The sequence below is a fragment of the Staurois parvus genome, unplaced genomic scaffold, assembly GCF_062004578.1.
Source record: "Staurois parvus isolate SC_StPar_1 unplaced genomic scaffold, SC_StPar_1.0 ptg000153l, whole genome shotgun sequence".
Classification (NCBI taxonomy): domain Eukaryota; kingdom Metazoa; phylum Chordata; class Amphibia; order Anura; family Ranidae; genus Staurois; species Staurois parvus.
In genome coordinates, this window is record NW_028317949.1 from 9,761,259 (window position 1) to 9,779,392 (window position 18,134).

General features: G+C 38.8%; 1 protein-coding gene and 1 non-coding gene across 3 annotated transcripts in view; both read right to left on the reverse strand.

The window, feature by feature from the left end:
* Window positions 1-18,134, reverse strand: part of CDH12 (cadherin 12) — a 1,084,366-nt gene that overhangs the window by 113,288 nt on the left and 952,944 nt on the right. The gene's annotated exons all lie outside the window — the stretch shown is intronic.
* LOC149463726 (U6 spliceosomal RNA) lies at window positions 5,156-5,258 on the reverse strand. Its single transcript, XR_016312400.1, has one exon. It is a non-coding gene; the product is annotated as a U6 spliceosomal RNA (small nuclear RNA).

Consider the following 18,134-nt stretch of genomic DNA (forward strand, 5'->3'; position numbering starts at 1 on the left):
CCGTGCAATTGTTCGTTAAACTAGAGCAGCGCTGTATAGCAAAAAAATTGCGTAAATTGCAGTATTTATACCATAGTTTGTAGACGCTATAACTTCCACACAAAGCAATAAATAAACACTTATTGGGATTTTTTTTACCAAAAACATGTAGCAGAATACATTTTGGCCTAAATTTATAATCAACTTTGAGTTTACTATATATTTTTATAGCTGAAAGTAAAAAATATTGTTTTTCTTCAAAATTTTTGTCATTTTTTTGTTTATAGTGTAAAAATTAAAAAGCGCACAGGTGATCAAATACCACCAAAAGAAAGCTCTATTTGTGTGAAAAAAAGGCTGTAAATTTCGTTTGGGTGCAGCATTGCATGACCGCGCAATTATCAGTTGAATTAGTGCAGCGCCGAGTAGCAAAAAAGAGGCCTGGTCATTAAGGGGGGTAAATCCTCTGGAGGTCAAGTGGTTAATAGGAAAAAGTCAAAAATTTTGTTTTTTTTTGCTAAATTGCAAATTGTATTGGCATAAAAAATGCGGAGGCATTCAAATACCACCGAAAGAAAGCTCCATTTGTGGGAAAAAAAGGACATACATTTAATTTAGGTTCAGTGTTGCATGACAGTGCAATTGTCAGTTAAAGTAACGCAGTGCTGTATTCCAAAAGATGACCTGGTCAGGAAGGGGGGTAAATCCTCTGGAGGGCAAGTGGTTAACTGTATAGGTGTACAAAGTGACACCTTATGTCTCCTCCTATCAGTGCATTGTACTGCTGTGCAATGACAGGTGGTGACAGGCAGTGCCTACCTGTGCGCTGCAGCAGAATGCAGAATGTCTACATTTTACCACAGCTCACTGCACCGTGCCTCCAGGCTGCATTGCTGTGAAAATGGGGTACATATTAAACAATTGTTTTCTATGTGACCTAGCGGTAAATGGCATATATCCAGTTTGAAAAAGCTCCAGTCACCTAACTATGTGTGAGCAAGCCCAAAATGTTCCTTAATTTACAAAATGTCAGTCTCATTTTTGTTTCATTTTAATATCCAGCAGGGAAGTATTAAACAAGAAGATATCATATCCCATAGGTACACTCTAGAGACACAGAGAAAGCACAACAAATGCTAATAACTTTCTCAATATCACAATATCTTTATACTAGTATGTCGATGTATTTGCTCTGTAAACAGAGTTAATTAGTTCAGACTCTTCACTCTCCACAGCTGTACTTTATATTAGATTGTCAGTTTGTTACTTGCAGTATGTAACGCAGATGCAAAATAGTTTCTTGGAGTGCTACCTCACTTATTAACAATTCATGGTTGTTACAGTACCTTCTCATAAGAAAAAGCAAGAGGTTTTAAAGTAGAAGTCCATAGCACCACTACGTGGTAAAAAAAATTTTGATTGGAGTTGTGCTTTAGGTTTAGATAGGATTTGACTGGGCTTCTTCATTATCCTCCCTAGCAGTCTGATTATGTCAATATTTTTGAATATCAAAGCAGTACATTGTTTTTCATGGAAATTTGTTCTTTTATATTATAGGCCTGTAATTCTTAGGAATAACTCACTTAAATCTGTCCAAACAAGAGTCTAATATACATTGCAGGTATGATAAAGTTTGAAACACAAAATAATAATTTATAATATAATAAATAATTATAAATAAAATAATATAATAATAATAAATTGAATTCAATGTAATTCAATAATGTAATCAAACCAAAAACAATGAAATTTGTCCATACAAGGGTGCAATATTGCTAGACACTGAATATTGGTTTAGTAAACATCCCAGTATGAAAAATTTTGAAACATGGGACTGCACAAAGTCCGATGTCACAATCAGGCGCTGCCTGATCCATATCACAGTCAACAGAGCACCAAGTTCACTGAGCTCAGTCGCAGAATCATCGTTGTCGGCTCTTTCAGTGTCTGATGACGAATTTCCGCACTAATCATTATCGCTCAATTCTGCAAGTGATTCGAATTCACTATCACCGTTTTCTAGCTGGTCTACAACCGCTTTTGACCTAAAGGGACGCATTTTGGATGCCATGGACGTTCTCAAGTTTCCAGGCAGAAAGAACGGTAATAGTGCAGGCAGGGCACAGGACAAAGCACTCGAGACAAAACTGAGGTGAAATGGTTTGATACAGTAATGTAATCCTAACAGATTGAATATATTTTGTAAATGTCATGTTTTGTTTACTTTTTTTAATCTTCCACCGGTTTTGCTCTCTCGCAGGGAAGGGAACTCAGAAGACGGATGCCGGCATCGGCCGGAGGACACAGTTGGAGGACACCGGGGGATCGCAGGAACAAGGTAAGTTACACTACAGTGTAATCCCAAGTGTAGCCAGGGTTACCGCTTTTGGTACTGAAAATTAACCCCCAAGCCGCACTCGGGATTACCGCCAGGGAGGTTAAAGGCTACAACTCTAACAACTGAACCAAGAACTGAAGCCAATCAATACCTACATTTAACCATTAGGCCCCTTTCACATGAACATCCTGATCGGGTCTGTCAGTTTTTAAGGCGGACTCTATCAGAACCTCCATTCTCCTTTATAGAGTGGCCAGTGTAAACAAAAATGTCCATTTATACCCATCTACATCCAATCCAATCTGATCTGCCAAAAACAGAAGAATGGGGATCTGTTCCCCTTCCATCCAGTGGAACAGAAAGCAATTGGGTGTAAATGGACAGGTGGCCTGTTTACCACTGACCACCCATACAGGAGAGCTGGTTTTGTCCCATCCACTCTGCATAAGCGATGCGGACCAATAATCCACCTGTTCAGCAGGGATCAGCAGACTGATCCCCTGCTGATCAAGTAGATTACAGGCAGAGTCCACCCTGTGTGAAAGTTGCCTCTCTGTGACAAACTTTACAATATAAGCATTTAAGGATGCTATACACCTCAAATTTCAGGAATACTATACTGTTCAAGAATTGGCCCAGATATCACAACATGGTTCTTTACAAAGAGAACATTTTCAGAAGGAATTGCAAAGCTTTTGGCAGACAAGTTAGTTTAGAAGCATGTTATTATCTGTTTATCTACACCCACATATAAACGCTATGGTTATGTTGAATGAGATTAGTCAAAAGATACTCTATTTTCATGAAAAGAAATACCAAATAAAAAACAAACAACATAGTATATACAATTGCTGCATGGAAAATGTAAAGTTATGTTATTTTCTTTTATATCTGCAGTCACTGTAATTTTCTGTAAAATTCAATGCAATATGGTAACCTGGGGGTGTTATGTATACCATTGGTGTACAGAAAATATAATTTCTTGTTTGTTAAATTACCTCCCGGGGATTAAATACTTCTAAAGAGATGCAGACACTAACACATTACTCATCAGAACACTGAAGCCAAGTGGTTATAATGAAGACTGACCCTCCCATTCAGAATCAGTCTGCAAAACAGCTATTTCTTCAGAATAGGAAAAGGTAAGGATCTACAACAAAGCTTGTTAAATTACCTGCAGAGTACATTCATCAGTTGGAAAAGATTGTATTTTTTCTCAACAAAAGTGAAGTTACAGGTTAAATGTTGGGCTGGTTAATGTTAAGAGGAAATTTGAGAGTTAGAGTATGCATTAAGACTAAGAAAAGCAATACATATTAGAGTTATCTTCACAGTTAAAGCTCAACTTAAAGTTTTACTAAACCCAGGACCCTGCATTCACTATATCTGGTCTCTCACAGTACACCTAACATGGAAGTATAATTATTTTAGTAATTATAAACTGATAAATTCCTTTTCTCATCAGCATTTAGAGCAGTCTTGTGACTTCTATCAGTGTACAGCTGAGCACTGGTTAAAGCTTGTAGGAGGAATTTTCATTCTCCTCTCACTCCCCTATGAGATTGCATACAGACCCCCTGTCTGGTCAGTGCTGATTGGCCCTGTGCTTCTCACATGCACCCTTCCAAGAAAAAGAAAAACTCTCTAGCAATACACACTAAACTGAGCACGTGCAGAGTGTCCCTGAGGCTGTGTTCTATCAGGAGATGAAATGGGGAATGTGGAATAAGGGGAGGATTAGAGAAGACAGGAACAAACATCCTATTTACACAATGCAGAAGATTAACCCCTTAGGTTCATCAGTGAGAATAAGAAGCATGCTTTACTGCATATACAGACCAATTTTACTGTTGTGGGTTACGTAACACTTTAAACCCATAAGTATAATATATATTGCTTTGAATGGAGCACAAAAGGGTTAGTGTTTCTGTCATATTTTTCCCTCCAGGGAATATTACTGTTTACTTTCTATCATGACCAAAAGTGATGATAAATATCTGCAACAGGGGCACAGACAAGCATAAAACATATTTTTAGCAGAGTTTGCAAAGCTCAGAAATGTTGACAATGATGCTAATTAACCACTTCAAGTCCGGACACTTTCACCCCCTTCCTGTCCAAGTCAATTTTCAGCTTTCAGTGCTATCACACTTTGAATGACAATTTGTTATATAATTTTGCAAATAAATAATCTTTCTTCATAAATATTGGCCAAAATGTATCCAGCTATCTTTTTAAGAAAAAAAAATAACCCAAATTAGTTTATAACCAAATATTATAATTTTTCAAAAAATGTTTTTACATTTTTATTTTATTTTTTTATATTTTTATGTTTTTTTTTTAACATACTGTCACTCTAGCAGTACAGAGTTACCATAGTGGGGGGGGGGTGATGAAGATTTTTTTTTTTTTTACACTGATTGCTTTTACACCCATAAAAGCTGTAAAAGCAATCATTTCTCCTCTCTGGCTGCATTCTTTCTGTGAGAGCTGTGATTGGTCACAGCTTGTCACATGGTACAAGGCTGTTGTGAATAGCCTTGTACCATGTGACCTCTGTGATCATTCACAGATTTCACACGTAGTAAGCAATGATGTCAGGAAGTGCTAGGCTCTCAGCACTAACATACACACTAACACCAACATAGATAGATAGATAGATAGATAGATAGATAGATAGATGTTTTAATTTCATAGTACAAGCCATGTAATCTTTGTTGACTGCTAGGGATGAGCTTTGAATTTGGATCAACCATGAGTTCAACCCAAATCCAGCTTGTTCCCATTTTGATGATGGGCAAATTAGATGGTCACATTTGGCTAGTTCACCCACCTTTCTGAAAATGTGTCTGTTGCACGAATTTGCATGTCACCCTTGTGAAGGGCCTATGCTAATCTTTTCTGTATTGTTCTAATTTTAGTATATGTGCTGCCAAAGCAAGTTACTGCAGCTGTAAGTCATTCATTTAGTGGTGGTATCATTATTGCTTCCTTCCAGCTTGTTTAACATTATAAATAAGCTGGCAGGTGGCAGGGGTTCTGGGTGACATATTTAACAAAATCTAATCACAACTATATTTGGTCAATTGCATCACACAACTTCAGCAGTACTGCCTTGGCATTCTATCTGTACAGGTAACTGACATTTACAAAGGGAAAAGTAGCAGGAGAAGCTCATCGAGTCATGGGTCAAACTGTCGCCATGACTGATGTTGAATCTCTGTCACTGGAAAACCTGATTGGCATGGGTTTACATAGGGGAACCTTATTTTAAAGTAATTTCTTCCAGACCCCCCATCCAATGGACAAAGAATGTTGGGATGAGGCCCCTTGCACCCCCCTGCAAGGTACCCTCCCAATGTTGAGGACATGTGGCCTAGTATGATTCAAGAAGGGGGCATTGTTCACTGCCCCTCTCCTTTTTTATGGCAATGCCTGCATGCCTGAATACAGATCTTGGTATGGATTTTTTTTTGGGGGGAACAACACTGTATTTGTTGTTTAACCCCCCTGGCGGTATTCCCAAGTGTAGCTCAGGGTAAAGTTTCAGTACCACAAGCGGTAACCCTGAGCTACACTCGGGCTTACCATGCAGCGCTGCTCCATGATCCCTCGATCACTTACCTTGTCCTGCGCTCCCACGATGTCCCTCCTGCAGTGTCCCCGTCAATGTCCTCCAGCGGATGCCGGCATCTGTCATCTGGGTTCCGTCCCCTGCAAGCGTTGGGATGTACGGAGGGATGGAACGGCGGGAAATTTTTAAATGACAAAAAGTGACATTTACTAAAATCACTAAAATCACATAGTAAAACATTACTGTATCAAAGCATTTCACATACATTTTGTCCCTACTGTGTCTTGTGCCCTGCCTGCATTTTTACTGTTCTTTCTGCCTGGAAACTGAGAAATGTCCATGGCGTCCAAAAAGTGTCCCTTTAGGTTAAAAGCAGTTTTAGACCGGCTAGAGAACAGCGATAGTAAATTAGAACCACTTGCAGAATTGAATGATAATAATTTGTGGGGAAATTCATCATCAGACACTGAAAACGATTTTGCGACTTTGATCAGTGATGTGCGAAATTGGCGCTATACTGTATTTCAAATTTCAGTGCTTTTGGTTTGATTATATTATTGAATTAAATTTATTATTGTTATATTATTATTTTTTATGATTATTTATTAAATAATAATTTATGATTTCGTGTTTCAAGTTTTATCATACCTAGGATGTTTACTAGACTCTTGTTCGAACAGATTTCAGTGAGTTATTCCTAAAAATTACAGGCCTACAATAAAAAAAAACATATTTCCATGCAAAAAAATGTACCGCTTTGAGCACAGAAATATGGACATAATCAGACCGCTAGGGAGGTTAACCCGCAAACTTCACACCAGACACATTTTTTTCCAAACAGACTGAAACTGGCTGGGAGCTGTCATTTCTTGACAGTTTTTTTTAATAATCAGTTTTACAGGAGTACATTGAATAGGTACACAAATTCACAAGAAGATTTATGGAATCCCTCAAACATGGTTTATAAAGGAATTGTGTATGTTTATTGTTGCACTTTAAGCTTCATTAAAAGACCCACTTCACGCTGAACCTTTTTTTGTTTTGCATTGGTACTATTTAGAAGTGCCAAGCTACTCACTATCTTTTTGTTAACAAAATATTATAAATTGGCCTTAAAAATATAAACATTATTAGGGTCCTGTAGACTTCACAAGGGTTTGGGGTCCATGTTCAGGTTTTAGGGATTTTCCTATATAGAGTTTCATTGTCAATACTCAAAAAAGAGAGATCCAGTGATTGCTGTAGGACATATTACAGGAACTACAAATGAAACTGGGGCACAAAGGCCACCATTTCTCCTCAGGACCTCATCCCTTCATTTCTTTCCAATTCAGTATTTATATAGGAGGTCATCAGTAACATTCAACAGTCTGGGATAATTTAAATAAGACTACAAGCAGGGTGATGTAATAATTGATGTGTTAAAATGAGGAACTATTTAAGTCACCCCATACAACAATGAAAAGGAAATTCAGCAATGGTCCTTTTTTAATTACTGAAAAATCTGGTGGCTGATTAAATGCAGGACAGGCACCCGCTTTATATAATTAATCACACAACCTGCTTAACTTAGATATGTCATTAACTGAAAGGTGTAGGTAACCCTGACAACAGTGTCTATTGAGCAGTAATTACACTGTGACCCTCAGTCAATAGTATTTTGTAATGGTGGAAATTTAGAGTACATAGATATAGGCAAAGTTGTGGAGGTTATTGAAGATGTAGATACTACTCTGCTAACACAGAAATAGACCTGAATTCCTAAGGCCAACTGTCAATATGATGTTTGCTTTCATGTGTATCTGTGATGTGGGTATTCAATCTCATTGAAACATATTAAAGCGGATCTACACCCAAAAGAGGAAGTTCAGCTTTAGGTACTGGTCCCCTATTCCCTGTGAGGAATTGGCACCTTTGGGGACTGGTTACCTGGCTTTGACAGGTACTCACTCCCACTTCCACTGCATTCACCTAGGCGATCAGAATCGGAAGTTGTCCTCTCCCCTTTCCTCCCTCCTCATAGTCTTCTGGGACACGTGACAGGTCCCAGAAAACTACGTGACCATTCACAAGGTGCAGTGCTACTCGTGCATGTACAGTGAGCACCTGTCTGTGAAGCCGCAAGCCGTCATAGCCGGGTGCCCACACTAGATGCCAGTGTTGGGAAGCAAGGATGGCCAGTGAAACTGGCTGCAATTAGTACACTGCTGGATCATGGGACAGGTGAGTGGCTGTATTTTAACAGTCAGCAGCCACAGATTTTGTTGCTGCTGACTTATATTTTTTTTGTTTGACTGGAGCTCCGCTTTAACAAGTATGAATGTAAAGCTTATGTGTAAAAAAAGTTAAAACAAGTTGGTAAATAATCCAATATCCCATTTTTTTTAAAGCAACAGTGATACGATATAAAGTAGTTTTTTTTAGCTTAGTTTATTACATTGATTCTAAGTAGGGATGAGCTTTGGGTTCGAACCTGAACCTAGGCCATTAGCAGCTTTTTGAAAAGTCGAACAATCTGGCCATATTTGACCAGGGATCTGTCATTGTGTGGTGGGAATGCAATGGGTGAACATCAATGGGCAGTGGGACATCGTATTGATTGGTCAATATCTTTGAACAACTGGTTTTCATGGAGGAAGGCTGATGAAGATTTACTCATCCAACAAACTGATTGAATTTTCATTGGGAGACATTGTTTACTTTTTCATCCTGTTCCCAAAAAAAAGGTGTGGAGGTTTGTGGGAGGCGTATTGAATTCTGGAAGTTCTTTCATGTTTTGGGGCCCACATATATCTACCCCCCCCCCACTGGGAATGTTTTACATTTGTACTCCATATAGGTAATTATCAAAATAAAGTAAAAGGAAGTAAATAAGACCACCATCATGACAAAGTCCTTTATTTAAAAAAATAAATGCCTCTCAATGTAAGTTCACTGCTAATTACATTGTCCAGCAATATATATCCTTCATAAATCATGATTACTGGTTGCTACAACCGCCCCCTGCCCAACTATATTGATGCAACAATCTTCGCTTGGCAATGATGACACATTGCAATTTCTCTGTAAAATTACAGATCAATGAAATCATTCATGATCCCCAGCTGGTTTTTGTAGCAGTAGTGCTAGTGGCAGTATCATTACTAGTAGCAAGGTGCTAGAACTGCCACCCCTATATGATAGATCTGTGGAATGGTTTGTTTACAAACAACAGTGAGCTGAGGATCTGTAATATTACAGCAGTAGTGCTACTGCCCTTAAAAGACAGCTCCCAGTCAACCTTTTGTAAACAAACCAGGCACTTTTTTTCACTCTTCTTTGGACAGAGTCAATTGTTTTGGTCCATATAGACTTTAGTGAGATGTACTGAAAAATGCATGAAAATACATGTAACACACACTTTTCACACAATTTCTTGCCTCTACTTCTAGTATCTAGCTTACCACTGGCTTAAAGAAAAACATTCAAGCCTGAAAATAGTTGAAAAGCTTGCAAACTGAATAAACAATTGAGTACTGTCCATGATACTTTTTTTATTTGTACTAACATACAGTTTTTCAGGACAAGCTTTTGAGGTATGTCCCCTTCTTCAAGATCCAATGCACAATGCATAAAGTGTTAGCAGAATGTTATAAATTTAATCTCTGAGGGAAAAAACAAACAAATGTACACAGCAATAGTAACTAGCATCATTAGTGAGATAAGACAGAGAAGGAGCTATAAACTGGGGGAAGGGGGGAGTAGGGGAATCACAGGGGGGGGGGGGTCAAGACCTAAGTGTAGATTTAAGCCATTATCGTTTGTGTCAAATAGAACTATAATTCTTAGTTCAAAAGTGTTCCTTTCCTAAATAGTTTTGGAATTCCCTTTAAGAACTAAGACATTGAGGTCTTCCATAGTGTGATCTGGTTGTGAGAAATGATGTCTCATAGGTGTGCAGAAACTATCTTCCTTATGCTTCTTGACGGTGTGCCTGTGCAAGTTTATCCTTGTTTCTAACTTATGTCCTGTTTTACCAACATAAGTTCCTTTGCTACATTTTTTGTATTGGCTGAGGCACACAACATTACTGGAGGTGCAGCTGTATGATCCAGTGATATTGAAGGTCCCTTTTGAGTGTCTGACACTTTTTGATAGATTGATTTGGTTGCACAGTTTGCATAATTTTTTTTTATTGCAGGGTTTGCTTCCATTATGTGGTACTTCATGATCAGAATTACGTTTTCTGTTGATTAGTTTATGTCTGAGGTTGGGTGGTTGTCTGAAAGCCAGTATTGGGGGTTGCTGGAGTATTTCTTCTAGAGTTTCATCCTCTGTTATGATGGGTTGTAAATCTTTGATTATCTTTCTTACCCCTTCTAGTGTTGGATTATATGTGGTTTACTAGATATACATGGTTATTTGTTTGTTTCTGATGGTTTCTTGCTGGTGTTGATAGTTTTGTCCTTGTAACTCTTCTTATGGAAGGATTCTGCTAGTGTCCTGAGATTTTTATGTCTGTCTTCTGGGTCTGAACATATTCTGTGGTATCTGATGACCTGGCTGTGTATAATGACCCGTTTAGTGTGCTGGGGGTGAAAACTGGAACTATGGAGATAGTCACATCTGTCAGTGAGTTTCCTGTATATTGAGGCGTGTAGCTTGTCATTTCTGATGTGTAATGTAGTGTCTAGGAAGCTGACATTTGTGTTTGAATAGTCCATTTTAATTTTTATTGATGGATGAAAGTTGTTGATCAAAGAGTAAAATTGTTTTAGATTTTCTTTACCTTCTGTCCATATGATGAAAATATCATCAATCAATATATTGATAGTATCTGTATGGCTTTTGTTGTATGTTGTTCAGGAATTTTATCTCCAGGTCAACCATAAATACATTTGCATACTGGGGTGCTATTTTTCATTCTATAGCAGTACCCATACATTGAAAATACTTTAGATGTCTTTATTGCAAGTGAAGTAATTTTGTGTAAGAATGAATTTGTTACGCTGTGTAAAATCCTCAGCACTGTATTTATGGTTTGATGAGGATGATAAGAATCTTTGACATGCAGTCAACCCTTCCTTGTGAGGTATGTTACTCTACAGGGATTCTACATCCATAGTAACTAGAAGTATATTTGGTGGTAATTGTTGTATATTGTTGATTGTATATTGTGTCCATTTGTGCACTGTGCTGCAAGCTCATATCCAAACCAAAACCAAGAACCAAACCCAAAATCTATGACATGCTTTACAGTTGCACCAGGTGTCTAAACTGTGAGCCACCACATGGGGATAGTCTTTAGCATCCATACATAATAACCCTATTTGAGCTTTTCCTGGTTAGTGCTTGCCAACATATCATTTGAGCAAATATCTAAACTTAAATACAGTATATTCCTAACTAACAGAGAGCATCAATCAGTTCAGATATAAAAAGGCCCCTGAGCAGATGAGACTAATTAGTGAGGTCTGCCTAATAGGCAAGACGTGGACCTAGGATTGGAGTCTTTAGTCCACCCAAAGCTCTGCAAAGCCCCTGGACTCCAAGACCTAGACGAGAAGTTAGTGAGATCTGAGAAAAAGTTTGTGTCCCCTATAGCAGACATGTGAAGGTTAGGACTCTTGGCATGCATACACTGTCCATAATCCTGTCAGATAGTTTATTTGTATATATATATGTATATATATAATTGTTATTCAGTGGTTTATTCAGCCAATAGGTATAGCGCTAGTCTCCATTTTAAACACTTTAGGTTTGATTTATTAAAGGCAGATTCGGTCAACATATGCCCAGCATTCACCTTACTTCATATGTCCAGCCTTATGCTTACATTTCATATGTCCTTATTACAATCTCCTAGATTGTAAGCTACAAAGAGCAGGGCCCTTGAACCCCTCGTGTATTGTATTGTTACTGTATTGTCTCATGTACTGTCCCCCACTACAATGTACAGTGCCGAGCAAACTTTTTGGCGCTATAGAAATACTGTATAATATTAATAATAATGTATCAGTCACATAAGATTTTCTTTTTAATACTTTAAACACCCCTAACAGCAAACATTTCCTCTCATCTCCTGTGAACACACTTTATTTTCCAAAAATATCCCCTTTCCCCTTGTAGAATATCCCCCATCTACACTTTCATTCCATTACATAACATGTAAAATATTTTCCATTTCTCACTGTCTTAAATCAGAACTCCAGGAATTTAGCCACTTTGTGCAGGCGCACTATCAGTTCTTTCCTGTGAGATGCATTCCATCTCATGGACTTATCTTTTTCATTTAGCTCTATGAGGATAGTTATTGCTTCATTTCAGGAGTTTGGTCCCTAGAACTTCTGATCTCAGCTCCCTCAGCTGCTAGTCACAGAGCACTTTGTATTAAGTAAGCTCAGTAGCAGGGGGGGGGGGGAGGCAGAGCAAATTAAATGAGGTCCATAAATAAGGTGAAGTGTAGCCTATTTGAAACATCCAAGCAAGTGCAAGTAAAAAAAAACGAATTCATTTCTCTCACAAATCTTTGGGTATTCAGGTGAACACAGCTTATTTACTAAGCTCCAACGTGCAAAGTGAACAGTCTCTAGTCTGTTTATATATCATGCTCAGTATGAAACAAAAACAGCTGATAGTTAGTATCCAATTCTCTCCAAAGGAGCATTTCATAGCAGACAGAAACTTTCGAGTCCAAGCTTTAATCAAAAAGTACAAATACACAGGCCTAGAAACACAGTTTTCAATTATAGAAATTAGGTGGAGCAGATAAAAAATGCATCAAGCTTAAAAAGTGTGACTATTTAATTCCCAGAATGCCCACGACATATGACTATGATGGTTAGTCACACAATCATTCATACTCGAGAATGTTCTAACATGTTCTAACTTGCACTTGCCTGGGTCACAGACCAGCTGACTCAGCCTTTACAAAGTAATAGAAGAAAGAACCTGTGTGTGCATTGCATTGTTGGTGGAAAATGAGTGACATGAATCTGGAGCAGGGGATTAACATCAGATTTTGTGTGAAAATTGGAAAAAGTGTGAGTGAAACTTTAGCTCTGTTACAACAGGCTTATGATAAACATTCCATGAAGAAACCAAGTGTTTGTGAATGGCATAGACAGTTTAAGGAGAGGCGGGAAAGTGTCCATGATGACACAAGAATTTGCCAGCCAAAAATGAAAGGACTCATGCAAATATGGACGGAGTGTGAATCCTCATATGCTCAGATTGAACATCGAGTGTGCGAATGATGGTAGAAGAACTGAACAAGAACAGGGAAACAGTATGGCAGATTCTAATGGAGGATTTGGGAATGAGACAGAAGATCAGAAAGAATGTTGCCCTCAAATTTCATCTAGTGTATAGGAAAGAAAATATTTTTACAGTTCATTCATAGAATTAAATTGTTACACCTCATATTTCTATTTGAAACTGGAAGATGTCCAGCACCCTTATCTGCTCAGATATAGAATCATTTTTTAGGGCCCTTGATCACCCCTCCAACATCTAAAGAAGTCACTACAAGTCACAAGAAGTGACAACACCATTCATCTGAGGTAAAATGAAAGTCAAACCACTCACCTATGCATGAAAGCACAAGACTTCAGTGTTGAAAAGTGTAAGCAGATACTCTAGACTAAGAAGCCAAAATATTAAACATTTGGTTCTTTCAGAAAGCATTTTGTCTACTAATGGTGGATGAATGACAACTGGCAACAGTGAAGCATGGTGGAGAGTACCTAAAGATCTGAGGACTGCATTCTGCAAATGGAGTTAGTAAATTGATTGCCCCCTTTTTGCTGAGAAGTACCAGTAAAATCTTTTCACTCATGCAATACCACCAGAGAACTGTCTGTTCTGCTCCATCTCCATCCTACAGCATGACAATGATGCCAAAAAATGACCAATCATAAGGAACTATCTGCAGTGAATGAACAAGGAATTGTGCAACAGAAGGTTTAAAGTAACTTCAGAAATTACATGCAAGTATAACTAGAGAAATATTGCTATGGTAATGCAAAGAGTGGTCAAACCAATTTTTGATTTAATTAATGCTGCTTACTACCTTTTATAATTGCATTTTATAGAAGCATTCTTCATTATTAGAAACCATTCATTGTATGTTAGAAAAACAAACAAACAAAACATGAAACCATTTTTCCTTTAATGGTTCATTCACACTAGTACTACAGTACCTGGTTACACACAGAACAATATATTTAGAGCAGTATTCTAATGCATGGTAAACTAGGGTGTTGATTTACTAAAACCGAAACATTCGGAATCTGGTGCAGCTTTACATGGTCCCCAATCAGCTTCCAACTTCAGCATGTTAAATTAAGCTTTGACGAAAAAAAAAACTGGAGGCTGATTGCTTTCTATGCGGAGCTACACCAGATTTTGCACTCCTTAGTAATATATTAGTAAAAAGTCAAAAGTATTTGCAAAATAATATATTTGCTTTTCCCTTAGCGTTTCATCATGTGTTCAAATGTTTGCTGCCATATCAAAGGAGTATCAAAACCACTGATTCTTTGCGAGTATGAAAAAAATATTAAAAACCACTTCATGAAAAGTCCCATGTAAAGATTTATTGTAAAGACCATATTGTTTAAAACACTGATCAGGCCTTTTGCTCTATTCACATAAAGTTAGGAAAATGTATTTTTTTAAAACAAATATAAATGTTTTTCTTTTCATCTCAGTCAAGAAAGTAATGCATGCAATATTACATGTGTCAGCCTTGCAGTTCTTCTTCACATTTCATTCTCTTTAAATTGACTTGTCAGGTTTATTTAATAAAGTAGTGATGTGCAGTAACCCACGGCAACCAATTCAATCAGATCAGTCAGAACAATAAAAAATAATTCCTGACAGGCAGCTATGGGTGACTGTGCTTTGAATACTGTCATTTGCCTTATTAAATTATCTGACATGTCACTTGTCATGCTTTATGTGTATGGCATTATTTGCATTACATTTTAGTTCAATGACCACTCTCTGCGCATCAGCAATCAATGCTTCATGTACTGTATGCAAGATACAGAACTACAGTACATAAGATATTTCAGAGTGAAATATATCAGTGTGTTGCAGACTGAATACGCAAGAACTAATTTATCACAGTATGTTAACCCTGGCTTTATTTTGCTGAGTCAGTATCACCACAGCCAAGAGCTAGAATCCCATGTGTCTTGGCCCATAAGTTAAGTTTTGAGGCTGGAGTGACTGTGTTATAACCTTCACACCATAAAGCAGAGCTTAGCTTTTAAAGATACAGGAAACATTTAGCAGCAGTTTTTTTAGGATGCTATTAGAAGTTGACTAGGGCAACTTTTTTTTGTGAGTGATTGTCATGCAATAAAAGTGCAAATAATAAACAGTTTTTAAAGCAAAGTCAAGATTATGTGCAACTTAAAGTTAACCCTAAATCTATATTCCAGCATTTTGGCACAATAACCCAGTTTATACAGTTAAGCAAATCATTTTGTGTGAATATTTTTCAAAGTGTGTCACTTGGAAATCCTGCCAGTAATAGCACTTCCTGATGTAGACTGAAAACACTAAGGGGTTGATTTATAGAAAAAAAAAACATATTTGGAAATATGTCAACATTCATGAAAGCCTAACAGATAATACCCATAATGTTTGTAATATGTATGTAATAGCTTACTTGCTGCCTTTTACTGGGCGAATGTAACCTTCCCTAATATTTACTTCTAAGAGAAAAATAGCTATAACATTTAGCCATGAGCCTTAACATTCACCAATAGAGAAAATAGCTTAGTGCTATAGGCTAAGAACATTCGACCAGCAGGGAGACTTCTGCAATGTAGACAGTCTATGGGTCATCAGCTGAATGAACCTCCCGCTGCAATGGGAAGAAAAATTATGTAGCAATGGTATTTTTACCACTGTTTAATTGGACAACTTCCTACTGACTGCTAGGGACAGTTGAGTATAAATAACTGGGATGATAAAAACAAAACAGTGTGCATTTCACCCAAATTCCATACCAGACCCTTTGGCCCTGATTCACTATTGGGCGTGGGCGCATATTCATGGTCTTAAGCCCAATTTTCATGGGCGTCTGTCTATTTTTTACCCTGCAACCTAATTCACTATTGAGCAGAGCCCATAAGCAGATGCCCAATCTAATTCACAAAAAGACACATGCCCGGAATCAGACTCACAAAACAGACTTGCTAAGAAGCACTTCTAACACCATGAAAAATCACTGTAGAGACATGTTCACTTAGAAATTTGCTTTGCCAAATATCAGGACTTCACTTTAAACAATATCTGCTATTTCCAAAAAAATTAAGAATGTGTTAAAAATCGTTTTTTTCAAGGAAATCGACACAGTAAAAATCTAGAAGCCCGTGCAGTGTCTTTGGCAGATACAACTGAGCATGTGCAGAACACATTTTAGACTTCTGCCATGGGCGTTTGTTTTTTAGCCACTGACTAATAGTGAATCTTACTGTGGATTCCTCTGACAGCCGTCACTCGGTCGTGACTATTGTGTTTAATAAACAGCACTCGGCATATCTTCATGTAATCTAATTAGATTTCCTTAGTTCTAGTGATTCTATTTTTGTTTCTTATCCTTTATAATTATTTCTGTAATGATTTGACTGATTTTGAAGGTCTAGATAATATTTATTTTGACAGCTGAATGTAATAATAAAGGTCCGCAATAAAAAAAAAAAAAAAAAACAGCGTGGGTCCCCCCTCTCATCCTTACCAAGCCCTTCAGGTCTGGTATGGATATTAAGGGGGAACTCCACGCTGAAATTTAAAAAAAAAACAGCGTGGGTCCCCCTCAATATCCATACCAGACCCTTATCCGAGCATGCAGCCCAGCAGATCAGGAAAGGGGGGGGGGTGAGCGAGCGCCCCCCCCCCTCCTGAACCATACCAGGCCACATGCCCTTAACATGGGGGGGGGTGCTTTGAGGCAAGGGGGCTCCCCCCCCAAAGCACCTTGTCCCCATGTTGATGAGGACAAGGGCCTCTTCCCCACAACCCTGGCCGGTAGTTGTGGGGGTCTGCGGGCGGGGGGCTTGATGTTGGATCTACTTCGGGGGACATTGTTCTAATAAAGGACTTGTCAAAGACCCTGTACTGTGTTTTTTTTTACACCACACTTAGTTTTTTTGTGAATGAGTCTGCGGGACCGTGTACCGCAGAATCCTTCACGTGGGGGGGGGGCGGGATCTGGGGGCCCCCCTTGTTAAAGGGGGCTTCCAGATTCTGATAAGCCCCCCGCCCGCAGACCCCCACAACCACCGGCCAGGGTTGTGGGGAAGAGGCCCTTGTCCTCATCAACATGGGGACAAGGTGCTTTGGGGGGGGAGCCCCCCCTGCCCCAAAGCACCCCCCCATGTTGAGGGCATGTGGCCTGTTATGGTTCAGGAGGGGGGGGGGCGCTCGCTCGTCCCCCCCCCTTTCCTGACCTGCCGGGCTGCATGCTCGGATATGGGTCTGGTATGGATATTGAGGGGGACCCACGCTGTTTTTTTTTTAATTCCAGCATGGAGTTCCCCCTTAATATCCATACCAGATCCGAAGGGCTTGGTACAGATGGGAGGGGGGACCCCACGCTTTTTTTTTTATTATTTATGCAATAAAGGGAATTATTTTACATTCAGCTGTCAGTGGGGAACCCCGCTGACAGTTGAAACATTAACACATGGCTGTCGCTCCTACAATCCCGCATGAGTTATGTTATCAACTCATGCGGCGTTTTAGTAGTGAAAACCAATGCAGCGCTCATGTTTCAGCTGTCGGCGGATTTCCCCACTGACAGTTGAATGTCAAAGTATTGCAGTGATTTATAAACAGTTCTTTAAATAACTGGCGTGGGGTCCCCCCTCCCATCCATACTAAGCCCTTCGGGTCTCGTATGGATGTTAAGGGGTAACTCCACGCTGAAATTAAATAAAAAACAGCATGGGGTACCCCCCAAAATCCATAACACATACTTATCCGAGCATGCAGCTCGGCAGGTCAGGAAAGGGGGGGGGGACGAGCGAGCGCCTCCCCCCCTCCTGAACCATACCAGGCCACATGCCCATACCAAATTATTCAAACATTTGTAAACAGACCAATTAACTGAAATGGTTTGACATTTGTACCCCAAATATGACGTTCCCTGAGGCATTGGTAAACCGAGGTTCGCCTGTATTAGTATTGCAATCCTTTGTATTGGGATACATAGAACCAACATACATCTGAATTGGCAACATAGCACAA